Genomic DNA, 13639 nt, shown 5'->3' with positions numbered 1-13639 from the left:
GAACATTATTGACACTCTTTACAGTTACAAATAGAATTTGTATGTATGTAATTTGTGTATATGTATACACATATGTATTTTGTATATTTATATATATATATATTTGTACATATATAATTTGTATAGAATTAGTTACAACTAATTCTGTCATTAGTTTTGTTCTCAACAAATTCAGTGAATGTTCATTTAGCATAGCTCTATGACCTTGGTGAATTTACTTAACCTCTTTATGCTTCAGTTCCCTCACCTGTGAAAGGGGGATATTAACTCTACTTACCTTAGAGAGGTTTGAGGAGGATTAAATAAGTTGATATATGCAAAGTGCTTAGAAGTGTGGCTGGTTGATAAAGCACTATATACACGGTAACTGTTGTATCATGAGCATTTACTATGGTAGGCTCGTTATTAGATAGGGGTACTCCTTCCTTTCCTATGGTTCCAAAGGATGTCTCTCTTCATTGCAGGTAAGTGAAGGCTGACAAGCTAATGCCATATATGGTTACATTCAGAATGAGTTTTCTGTTCCCCGAGTCACCCATCCTCTCAAACATAAATGTACTTAAAATCCATGTAAATATTTGTGAAATGATGTATCGTCTTCATATATCAGTGCATGGTATGTCTTTTATGATAAATGTATTTTGAAGGTTTATAAAGTTATTGTCATTGGCATGGTTAGCATTTAAATATTTCATTGTGGCTTTTCTTAAAGTATGTTCCAGTGAAGTATTTCTGTAAGCTGTTAAAAAATAATTTGTAAAATAAGTCTTTAAACAAACTTTTACACATCTCTTTTCTGTAAGACTTTAGAGGTTTTAAAATATTAATGAATTCTAGGAAGCATGAGTAGGGGATCTAAATTACTACAATTCCCACATTTATATGGAATGCCAAAATATTTTTTTCAGAAAATAAATTGTTTTATCAGAATGCATTTTGGGTAAAAATTAGTATTTGGCGTCTTGTGGGTAGACATATAATTGCAAAAGTGTCTGTGTATCTCCCGTTCAGGTTTGTGGTTATTTATCTACTTGGTTCCTTTGTTTCAAGAATGTAAGAGTAAGAATATAATATACTATTCTATTTCTATTTTTTTTTCCTTCCAGGAATGTTTTCTTCTACATCAGTATGTTGAAGGCTGTAACAGGGATCCAGTCAATATTCCAAACATAGGCAATTCAAATATGGTGCTTTACCAAAACTTTGCAAAGGGGTGCTTAGCACTGTGTGTGGCCTTACCCTTCTCTTTCACTAATATCCTGTTACTGTTAATAGTCTTGATTTCAGCTTTCTAAACTTTGTTTTCTATAATGGATATAATTTACCTCTCGCAAGCATTTGACATAATTGACCTCCTTTGCGAAATGTTGGCTTTCCCAGAATTTCATGGCACCCAGCTAGATCCATATTACATCCTACTGCATAGAACCAAAGTTGGGAAATTGAACAGACAGGTTTAAATTTGATTCTGGAGGAAGCGTGTACAGTAAAAGTATGGCGGCTCCAAGAAGCCATCAGGAATCCAGCTTCCTTCTATTTTTCTGCTCTGCCAGCCTTAGTTTGTGGTTTTCTTCCTTGTGGTTACAACATGATGGCTGTACCTCTCAATATCACCTTTCGGTGCTGTACTAGATGAAGGAATGTAAAAAAATCAGCAGCTCCCGTCCCCCTTTTTAAAAAAAAAATCAGGACAACAATAAATTTCTGGCAATCTCACCCAACAGAATTTTATTACATTTCCTTGGCTAGAGCTATGTCACATGGCCACCTGTAGTTTCAAAGATGTGTGGTGTTAAAAAACAAAACTTAAGGGAGTAAATGTGAAGATCTAATTGACTTTATTAAGTGATTCATGAATCAGGAAGCATCCCACATGGCAAGTAGAAAGATGCCCCTAGGAGTTGTAACAACAAATGGAAGGTTTTTATAGGAAAGGACAGTGAGGCCAGTAGTTATCAACAAAAGTAAAGGAAGGATTGTTTCTGGCAAAGCCACCTTCCATTAGGGGGAAGGGTAGGGGGTCTCATCATACACATTACTTCATCTTCCTTTGAGGAACAGAGAGGGTCCCTGTGCCAGATTACCTCATTGGTGCTGACCAAAAATTTCAGGTTTATTGGCTTAGATTTCCATTCCTGGAGAGTTTGAAACTGCAATTAAGTCTTTTTTTTTTTTTTAAAGATTTTATTTATTTATTTGCGAGAGAGAGAATGAGAGACAGAGAGCATGAGAGGGAGGAGGGTCAGAGGGAGAAGCAGACTCCCCGCCGAGCAGGGAGCCTGATGCGGGACTCGATCCCGGGACTCCAGGATCATGACCTGAGCCGAAGGCAGTCGCTTAACCAACTGAGCCACCCAGGCGCCCGAAACTGCAATTAAGTCTTGGTTTGCTGTCCTGGGGGGCAAGTGACTGCACCTTGAAGTCTATAATTTTTTTTTTTTTTTTTAGCAAGGAGAGATGTTTTTAACCAACCCATTTCTTCCCCAAGCAAAATTTGGTATTTGTTGAAAGGAAGAACAGAGAATGGATGTTTAGTAGGCAACTAGCAAGGTCCACCACTTACATGCTATTGATTTTCTTCTTATTTGTCTGGCTGAGTCTTGGCTTATAGCTGAAATGTTCAAGTTCCTGGAGGACTTCTTTTTTTTACTCTGTGGTTTACCCTGGTGACCACACCTACCCCTTTGGAATCAGGGAGAACTATTGTCCAGATTTCCACCCTGTTCTCTTATCTCTAGACTGGACCTCTACACCCAGCTCCATTTGGAAGTCCTGGTAGTACCTCCAGCTCAAATGTCCAATACGAGACTTACCATCTTCCTTTCCATCCCTGACTTTCCTTTATTTTTTCCTAGCTATGAAAAGGATTACCACCATCCATCCAGCCTTCCAGCCCAAAAATCTAAGATTAATTCTTCCTTCCTTTCTTTCTGTCTGTTCACATCAGTTGATCCTAGGTCTTGTTGATGATTTGTCCTGAATAGCTTTAGAACTTTTCCACTTCTCTCCATCCCTCTCACTATTCTTCTAATTAGTGTCACCATCATTTTTCACCTAAATAACTGTAATACTCTTTTGCATGTAAAAATCTGATCTGTCCCTCTTGATTGCTCACTCAGAGAGTCTCAGTGCCCTTAAAGTCTAAGCTCTTTATTTTTTTTAAAGATGTTATTTATTTGAGGGAGTGTGAGACAGACAGAGAGAGAGAGTATGAGTTGGGGGGAGGCAGAAGGATAAGGAGAAGCAGACTCCCCACTGAGCAGGGAGCCCAAGTCGGGGCTCGATCCCAGGACCCCAGCTCTATCCTAGGGCCCCAGGATCACGACTTGAGCCAAAGGCAGTCTCTTAACCAACTGCACCACCCAAGCACCCAAGTCTATACTCTTTAAAATGACTTGTAAGAATGACTCTTGATTGCCACTCAGAGATTCTTGAATGTCCCTAAAGTCTAAACTCTTCAAAATGATTGGCAGGGCTCAGTGTGATCCTGGCCTTGTGGCCTAGAACTCACGCTCTCCTTATCCCATCCCTTTGGTCTGGAAAAAAGTATTTATAGTTTCAGAGCTCAGAAGAGCCATCTTTTAATTTAGCCTCCTTTTCTGTGTATCCTATCCTTCCCATAATCACATCAAGGTTAACCTTACTCACCCCTCCCTATATTCCTTTATCATAGTATGTAATTCCTGTATTAGATTGTCGGTATTTCCCACTTAATTCCAAAAACTGTGTAACTTGTAGTATCTAGTACAGGTCACAGAGGGTATATTATTACTAAATGTCCATCAGTAAACAATTCTAGATAGTGATCCCCACCAACCAACCAACAATACTGAAAAAAACGTTTTCTTTATATCCAAAGCCGCTAATGTGCAATTATTTTGGCATTTTGTTTCCCCAGTAGAAATGAGAGATTGCACGCATTACCTGTATTTTTTAGCTTGGTGTGTTTTATGCCTCACTCTTTTTTTTTTTTTTTTCCTCTCCCTATTAAGAAACTTTTTTTTCCCCCTAGAATCAACTCCAATGACAAGTCATGTCTATGATTATACAACTCAGCTAATTTTTTGGAAAAGTTTCAAGTACAACATTCATTTATTTAACACCATATTCTGATCATTAGCTCAGACTATGACATTTAATACACCTTAAATAGAATGAAATTAAGTTTTAGAATTTATACTAAGTAGTGGATACTGTGCAGGGATATTGGCAAAGAAATGGGTATGAATATACTTCAGTAGAAGTAAGCATAATTTTCCCCCCTATATTGCTAGATAATCTTCGTGGAACAAACTATTCATTAACATTTATATTTAAATGTATAGTATAAAATTTTATTCCAGTGTTTGCATTACTAATCTAACATATACTACTTGAACATAAGTTATGATGCATGATCACAGGGAATCCTTCCAAAAACTTTAGAATTCAGATTTTTCTCTTATAATGTTAGCTTTAAAAATTAATAAAATAAGAACATTGCTATGAAGATTTAATATGAATATTTAAAAATAAAAATATTTTTCATGTAAGTATATGCTAAATATTTCAAAATTTAGAACATTCTTTCTGCTTTTCCTTAAAGTAAGACATAAAGCCAGGACTCTAGTCCTTTATGTTGGTACTTCTTTTGACTGACTCAGTTATGGTGATAACCATTTTCTAAGCCATAACAGTGCTACTGAGGGGTGGATGGAAAGAATGTTAATTTAAGTGAAATGGTTTCAGTTTAACTAATTAATTAACTAATTTTATTGAGATATAATGGACATATAAAATTTTATTACTTTTAGGTATACAACATAATGTTTTGATACATGTATATATTGCAAAATGTTTACTACAATAAGTTTAGCCTAACATCTTTCATTTCATATAATTATAATTTTTTTTCTTGTGATGAGAACTTTTTTTTTTTTTAAAGATTTTATTTATTTATTTGACAATGAGAGACACAGCGAGAGAGGGAACACAAGCAGGGGGAGTGGGAGAAGGAGAAGAAGGCTTCCTGCGGAGCAGGGAGCCCGATGCGGGGCTCGATCCCAGGACCCTGGGATCATGACCTGAGCCGAAGGCAGATGCTTAACCGGCTGAGCCACCCAGGCGCCCAAGAACTTTTTTTAAAAAAAGATTTTATTTATTTATTTGACAGAGAGAGAGACAGCAAGAGAGGGAACACAAGCAGGGGGAGTGGGAGAGGGAGAAGCAGGCTTCCCACAGAGCAGGGAGCCCGATGCGGGGCTCAATCCCAGGACCCTGAGATCATGACCTGAGCCGAAGACAGATGCTTAACTGACTGAGCCACCCAGGCGCACCACTTATGATGAGAACTTTTAAGATCTACTCCCTTAGCAACTTTCAAATATGCAATACAGTGTTGGTCACTATAGTCACCATGCTGTACCTTACATTCCTAGGACTTATTTATCTAATAACTGGAGGTTTATAGTTTTTGACCAGCTTCATCTAATTTCCCCAACCCCTCTGCCCTCATCGCATCTCTAGTACCCCTTAATCTGTTGCCTGTATCTGTGAGTTTGGTTTGTCTCTCTCTGTCTGATTTATTTCACTTAACATAATGCCCTCAAGATCTATCCATGCTGTTGTGTATGACAGGATTTCCCTCCTTTTTATGATTGAATAATATTCCATTGCGTGTGTGTGGAAATATACACACACACATACACACACACCCTGTATTTATTTTATTTGTTCATTCATAGGTTGTTTCCGTGTCTTGGCCATTGTAAATAATGCTGAAGTGAACATAGGAGTGCAGGTATCTTTTTGAGGTGGCAATTTCATTTCCTTCATTAATCCCTGGAATTTGAATTGCTCTTGTTCTATTTTTAATTTTTTGAGGAACCTCCATAAGGTTTTCCATAGTGGCTGCGCTGAAGTGGTTCCAATTTTAAAAGGATTTTTGCTGAAGTCGGAAAGTATACACACACAGTCAAACTCATACACACACATACAAATTGAGGAAATATTTTTATATGCTATTATGGATTCAGTTAAAGCTCTTTCTTGGGCGCCTGGGTGGCTCCCATGGTTAAGCGTCTGCCTTCGGCTCAGGTCATGATCCCAGGGTCCTGGGATCGAGTCCTGCATCGTGCTCCCTGCTCAGCAGGGAGCCTGCTTCTCCCTCTGCCTCTCTCTCTCTGTCTCTTATGAATAAATAAATAAAATGTTAAAAAAAAGCTCTTAATGTTTTAAAAAAAATGTCAGATTCAAATCTTCTTTAGATTCTTACAAATAGGGTAGAAGCATATGATTTATTCATGAAATTTTGGCTAGGAAAAATATGAACAAAGAAATCCTCTTCCTCTATTCTTGCCCTGAAATTCTACAGTTACTGTGTTAATTAGCTCAATGTTATTGTGGGTTATTTTTTCTTATAAATAATTTATACTTCAGTTTTCCTTCATCCTTCAAAATGGCAATGCATGAAATTGATTTGGTAGAATTGTACCTTTGATTAATATTTAATTTGAAATTATCTTACCGATTCAAGTTTAGATGTAACTATGTCACATTTTAAGATGCTAAGTGTACATTAGAAAACGAATATATATGTCTTTATAATAACTCCCAATTTTATTATTCCAAGGAGCATTTCCTCAGTTTATAAAATAATATATTTTATGTGTAAATAAAATTTCTTTTTTTGGCTTAGTAACAGAGTTGGTTAAATTAAAAATCACCCCCCCCCCGCCAGCTTCCTATAACATGAAATATATACCATGTAGCTGTTGTAAATATTTACCAATTTGAAAATATACGTGACTAAAACCCCAGAAAACAGGTCAAGTCCCTACTTCATGGGACTGTTTCTATCATTCACATATCAGAAGACCTTGGGCAGTCAGTTCACAATGAAAGCTATTGAGTTCCTGATGCTTATGCCGGTGAAGAGGCTAAGGACCTAGAAGAACATATTTCTTTGGCAACTTGAGTTGATGAGCAGAAGAGATGGCTTGCAAGAGGATTAATTTCTTCTAGAACAAGGGGTTCTGTCTTATCCCCCTATTCCCAATCCCATTATCTTTTCTCCCCTTAATAGGCTTTTGGATTTGGTACAAAGGAGGGGGCCGCTTTAGAGTAGAGTTACACATATCTCTCAAAGCTTGTTTGCCCATTCAGCTCAAGAACATGGAATCTGTCCATTGATAAACCTGCAATGCTATGTGCATCATCTGGGAAAAGGGAATCTTAATCCAGTCCTTTTCCATTTTAGCAATAAATAACTTGCAAAAAAACCCAAAGAAACAAACACACAAAAAACAAGACAGGGCTGGGATCATGTGACTAATGGTAAATATTTGTTTACCATTGATTTCCCTTCTTGCTATGTGTGCTGCATGAGGATAAGGAGCTTGTCACTATTACTGCTGATCTAAAACAATGCTTAGCAAGTCTCTGAAATGTTTGGTGAGTGAATGTTATGTAAGTTTAATGATTGGAATTGATTTTCTGGGACCTGCCTAAGGACCTGATAGTACCTCCTAACCTCTGTGACTTAATTTTCTTATCTACAAATAGACAATGCTATTTGCTGTCTTACATAATAATTGCATAATTGGTTAACGATTGGAAAGTAATTTGGACCGGTCAGAGATAGGCATTGTACAGATAAAAGGGAGTTATCTTTATTAACTAATCAATGATGTCTTCAGAACTTCTGATATTTCTTATGCTTTTGCAAAACTGTACAATCTTAGTATCTGAAAGGAAGAAATAGAGGAGAGGAGGAGGAAGGAGAGGGAGAGGGTTTTAAATTTAATTTGCTCTGATGACCATTTCTGTGATACTTTCTTCAAAATTATACTTTCTCATGAGACTTTGTGTATTTTTTTTAATTGACATTTTTCAGTTTTTTAGCCTGGGGATGTGGATTTTCATGCTCAGTGCGTAAGTGTAGGCCATTATCATATTTGACAGGGATGATAAGCCTGCTTTCAGAAGGGGCATTCCTGGGGTGCCTGGCTTGCTCAGTTGGAGGAGTATGCGACTCTTGATCTTGGGGTTGTGAGTTCGATCCCCACATGGGTGTAGAGATTACTTAAAAATAAAATCTTAAAAAAAAGTGTTTCCCCAACATTCCCCCCAACATTTCTGTGTGGTGATGTGGAGCTGGAAGGACTGTTTCTGTCAGAGATGATCTTTTGGTCTTTATTTCTGAAGGACAACTTTAGCCTTAGTTTTGGATTATATTCTCACAGCATTTATTCTGTTGACTAGACTTTTATGCCTTTAATTCTATGGAAACCTCGTTTGTCTTTTATATATTGAATTCATTAGATGGCTAAAACTCTTTCCTGCTTTTTTCTATGTGCTGTGTCTTCCCTCTATGTAATAGTTGTTTGGCAGATTTGACTGTTTATGCCAGATGTTGTTCCTTGTTTAAAAGTGTGCAAGCGAACTGTCACAAATTTTGCATGTAAACATGCCCATTTGTATTCTGCACTTATAGCCTTTTTCTTTTTATACTTATGTCCTGAAAATTCTGACTTTTTAAAAGGTGGACTTATTTGGAGAACAGAATCCTAGTATTTTAGAGACATTCCATTTGGGACATTTATTATACTACAGAGAATCTCTCATTTCAAAATGACCCGTATTTCACTTAATGTTTACAAAACTGTTCATTTATCTGACATAAGGGGCTAATCAAACTGCTTAAATACATTCCTGGCTGCTTGGAAGCTTTTTAAGCACCATAGAGAGAGTACTTAGCAAAGGAAATTGTGTTTATGTATGTGGAATATCGCCACTGAAATTCTGAACAGACCCAGAGGAAGAGGAAGATTGAATTTTAATATTCAAGCTAACATAACTTATTTCTACTTTATATTTAACTTAGTGGGATAAATTGGTCCTTAGTAAAACCGTATTATAGAATACAATCTAAGTTGGTTTTTTTTTTTTTTTTGAGGAAGAAGTTGAGGTCGAAGACCATGTTAATTATCGTAATAACCAGTACTTCTGAGTATGTGCTATGTGCCAAACACTATTTTACATTTATGAATTTACTTAATCCTCAGAAAAACTCAGTGAAGTAGGTATTGTTATTACCTTTACTTTTTAGATGAAATCAAGGCCCAGGTCGTTTAAATAACTTTGCCCATGCTCATAATCCTTATGCTATTTTGCTTCTCACACTTAATGAGACTTCTTAATCATGAAAGTCTTAATCATGAATGTGAAACTTAAGACAAATACATTTTCTACACAAGGCAATTACCTTCTCACATAATAATGCAAAAGCACGATATACATTGACTGGTAAAATGTGGCAGTCAGTAGGTTCTAAAATGTACCATTTTCAGTTTATTTTTTTCTATTTGTTTTCGTAATCTGTAGTTATAGACAAGAACCAGTAAAATGTTAAGTTTTACATGCAAATCCTTTTCACACATGAAAATCTTATATTTTTATTCTGCCACAGTCAACTGGTTTGATATCTATTAATTTTGCATTCAGGGTTAAGCTGTGGCTTTGATATCTATGCATTATTGAGAAACTAAACTATTACAAGATTAGTGTACTTCAAAATCTGCTCCCCAAATAAAACTTGAAATGGGCTAAAAGGAGGAGGTAAATTGATAGTTGGTTAGTGTTCTTTCTTTTGTCTTTATTGTTTTTTATTTATTTTACTTATTTTTATTTACTTATTTATTTTTATTATTTATTATTTTTAATAAGGTTAAGAAATTTAACCTATACCTTCCTCAGTTTATTGTGACATATAAAGATAAAGTGACTTTTTCAGTTAGAGAAAGACGAATACCATATGATTCCACTCAGTGGAATTTAAGAAAGAAAACAGATGAAAAAAAAAAAAAAAAGAGAGAGAGAGAGGGAAGCAAACCAGAAACCAGATCTTACCTATAGAGAACAAACTGAGGGTTGCTGGAGGGGAGGTAGGTAGAAGGGGGCATGGGTTAAAAGGATGATGGGTATTAAGGAGGGCACTTGTGATGAGCACTGGGTGTTATATGTAAGTGATGAATCACAAAATTCTACTCCTGAAATTAATATTATGCTGTATGTTAACTAACTGGAATTTAAATAAAAACTTGAAAAAAAAGATACAGTGCCTTTGAGTAAAGAAACAATTCCTAATGTGACCCCTTAAAAGAACATGTCTGGTATGTCCAGGAGAGATCAATACGTGGGATCTTCTGACGTGCCATAGGTAATCTTTTAAAGCCTGGATACTGACAAGGCAATCCACTAAGCAAATAGCTGGGAAGCAGTAAAGCTTGAGTTGGCTTACATTGTGAACACATCCTGCTTCCCTTTCTCTTGTATTGTTGAGATTGTTCTTGTGATGTGTTCAGCTTTCTGTTAGGGTCCTTTACTTTGGTTCTACTTAATTTATACTTAAACTTGTTGTTTTATGTTGTTGAAGTCAACATGTAATTGTTCAGCTTAAAAAATGGGAGTTGCTCACCTCTGGCTAATAAGTTTCAGTGATGTGAAAGTCCCAGTATTTCAGTGTGACCTTGCACTACCTGACATAGAAAATGTGTGAATCCCCCTGCTCGGAGGATGCACAGAAGCTTCACTTCTGAGGACTCACTTGGGGCCTCTTGAAGCTCAGGTGACCACGATCTCCTGAGGTCAGTATAATAGCCAGTGAGAAAACCAAACACAAATTGATAGCATTGAGTGACATAAAGAGGGCAGTAGTCACAGTTTCCTTTGATGTGATAGTTTCAGAGATAACATGTGGCCAGTGTATCATTGACTTTTTCACTGAAATTGCTCAAGTATTTCTAAGTATATGAAGAATCATGTCAATGTGGTAATGTTCCTCTGCTCCTGAAAGAACCAGAAGAAATGATGGGTAAATTGTTGCAGAAACATGTGGTGGAGAATTAGGTGTACATCCACAAATTAGGACAATTGCCAGATACTTTCTATTTTCATATCTGAATGTTTTAGGGTGGTAGGCTCAGGATCCCTGAGAATTCTTTTCTGCCTCAGGTTTCCTAAAAGTATGAAGGATGTACAGGTGTATTGTACCCAACTTCACAGTTATACTCCCTGGCACCTGAGAAGACAAATGACAATCAGCAATCTGAACTTGTAAAGTTCAAGAAAGAAAGCCAGGATCTAATGGAGCCAATGTTTTATTTCTTTTGGCTGCCCTATCACAGACTACCTGGTGATTTTTTTTTTATACCCTGAAGAGTAAGCCGACACTGAATTAAGAAAGATTGCTGCAAATTTATATGAAACAAAACCCAGAAATTGTCAAGTAAGGGATAATGGTTTATCTTTAATTGTCAAAAGCATCAAATTTATAGCTAATTTTAGTTCTCTAAATTGAACCATATTTAATAACCAAGAAGTTACCATATTTTCCATGCTAGAACTTTTTCTGGTTAATAACTTTTCCAAGCCATTCTTCCATCATTGGTTTTCACACATTTCTCTCATCACTTTTAATATTCTACCTCTTTTATGAACCATAGGCATTCCAAAATATTTACATATTTCTCTTTGCAAAATGGGGTTTTCACTGATTTCTTTTCCATTTATAGATGTAAATGTCATTAACATAATCTAATCTTATATATCATAGGAGAAGGAATAAATTAGAATTATTTTATAATTTTTTTTCTATAAATGGTTTACCGCTATGTGTTCTTTTCATAGTTGTGTAAAAATCTGCTACCAACAGACTTTGGTGCTCACAATGTGATGCTTTAAAATTTAATTTATTATCACATATTACTCAACATCAGTTAATGTGTGCTGAAAACCCATGGGCAGAATAGAACTGTGCTGTGTACCTAAAGAAATATAACAATCACAGAACAATTCCAGGCTCCGTCTTGTGGTAGCTTCTGCTCTTTAACAACATTAGTAAGAACTCACATAGGAAAGGATAAAAAGAAGGAAGATATTTTTGAATGGAAGCTGAGGGTTGGGGTTAAAAAAAAAAACAAAACAGTTACTTCCTTTTTGCTTGTTTTCTTGTTTGGATTCTTTGAATTAGAATTGTTAATAGGCCAGATGAATCAGATGAATCTCTCTAAGAGGAATCCTTCAAAGCTGAGTGAAGGATATGTCCCTAGAGGAATTATCTTACTGGGACATGATCTGAGTTTATGTCAAAGGCCTGCTTAAAGGTTCAGGATGACTAAGGACTTCTTCAGACTGGAGTTTTAAGTCTTTCCTTAAACATGTTTGCTTTTTTTCTTTATTGCAGCTGAAGAATGATGATGGAAATTCAGATTTTATAAAGTTAATCATATTTCTAGGTATAAAACAAGTTAATTGACCACCCTCAACAAATTACATTTATATTTAATATGACATCAAACGCAAAATAAACAGCCTAAATTTGTGTAATTCAGCTTAAGCTTTTCTTACTTGAGACACTATTATTCTAAGGGGTAATACCCTTTTTGATACAGAATATTTCAGATTTCCTTTTAAAAGAGAAATTCTATTGACATTATCATTATTGATTGAGATATGAATATTTAATGATGCAGCCTCAGAACTCAAGGTGAACATTTTCAATTTTAGATTTTTTAACCGGTTTGCTAATGCTTAATTAAGTCATTCTACTCGAGATACCCTTATATAATAAAGTTAACAGTGGAGACTTTCTTGTTGTGACTAGTTCAAAGAAGATGGATATGAATAAACTTTTATTTGTACATCTGTCTTTTTTCTTTTTCTTTTTTTTTTTTCCAAAAAGTGAATACCTGAACCCATCCAGTAATGTCTTTTCGGGCTCTGAATAATCTGGACAATAACTCCCGGAAACTACCCTATTTAACTAGACTGGAAATTGTGGCGCCAGTTGTAATAATCCCATACCCCTTTGTAGTCACAACTGTTACAAGACAGATATATAAGGAAATTAGATAGTGCTCACTTTGGCAGCACATATATTAAAACTGGAATGATACAGAGAAGATTAGCATGGCCCCTGCCTAAGGATGATACACAAATTCGTGAAGCATTCCATATTTTACTTTTCTCTGATATCCATGGGTGGGGAGACAGACTCTCTAAGTGAAGTAACCCACCCAATTCAACACCCATCCCCAATTCCTCCTTCAAAAAAAAAAAAAAAAGAGAGCGAGATTAGATAAACAATATTATAGATCCAATTCTAAACTTTTAGATCACTTTGCCAAAAGAATGATCTGAATATATTCCCATTTGATGTTCTACAAATTAAGGTTTTCCCTTAGACAAATACTTAAAGGCATACTTTGGATATAGTCTAAATTTTACTTTAGTAATTAAACTTTGTATCTCAAGGGTTACACTGTAGAAAAATATTTTTTTAAAAATCTGTCAGAAATTACATAAAGATATGGGAGGGAAAAGTAATCAGTCTGTATGTAGAAATATTGGGAATATGTTCTACCAGACAAAAACCAATACTAATCTGATCTATATTTTTCATTGTGGTTTTGCTTAGAAATAAGCATGAGGATTATGAAATTAATTTTAAATAGAAATTGAATACAAAAATCTTTGAGACTTTGAAATTAATTTTAAATAGAAATTGAATACAAAAATCTTTGAGCCTTTGATAGAAGTGGGTTGCAATCAAATCAGAAACACCTAATGCTATTTTTTTCTTTTTATCTTCCCCAAATTT

The 13639-nt window shown here is 35.6% G+C and overlaps 1 protein-coding gene and 1 non-coding gene across 6 annotated transcripts in view; both read left to right on the top strand.

Annotated features, from left to right (window-relative positions):
• Window positions 1-13639, top strand: part of ROBO1 (roundabout guidance receptor 1) — a 967818-nt gene that overhangs the window by 655593 nt on the left and 298586 nt on the right. The gene's annotated exons all lie outside the window — the stretch shown is intronic.
• Window positions 12894-13000, top strand: LOC123326923. The gene has a single exon (XR_006541394.1). It is a non-coding gene; the product is annotated as a U6 spliceosomal RNA (small nuclear RNA).

This window comes from Neomonachus schauinslandi, chromosome 1, assembly GCF_002201575.2.
Source record: "Neomonachus schauinslandi chromosome 1, ASM220157v2, whole genome shotgun sequence".
NCBI classification, from domain to species: Eukaryota; Metazoa; Chordata; class Mammalia; order Carnivora; family Phocidae; genus Neomonachus; species Neomonachus schauinslandi.
Note: the sequence above shows the minus strand (reverse complement) of the source record. Positions and strands in the feature narration are given on the sequence as shown.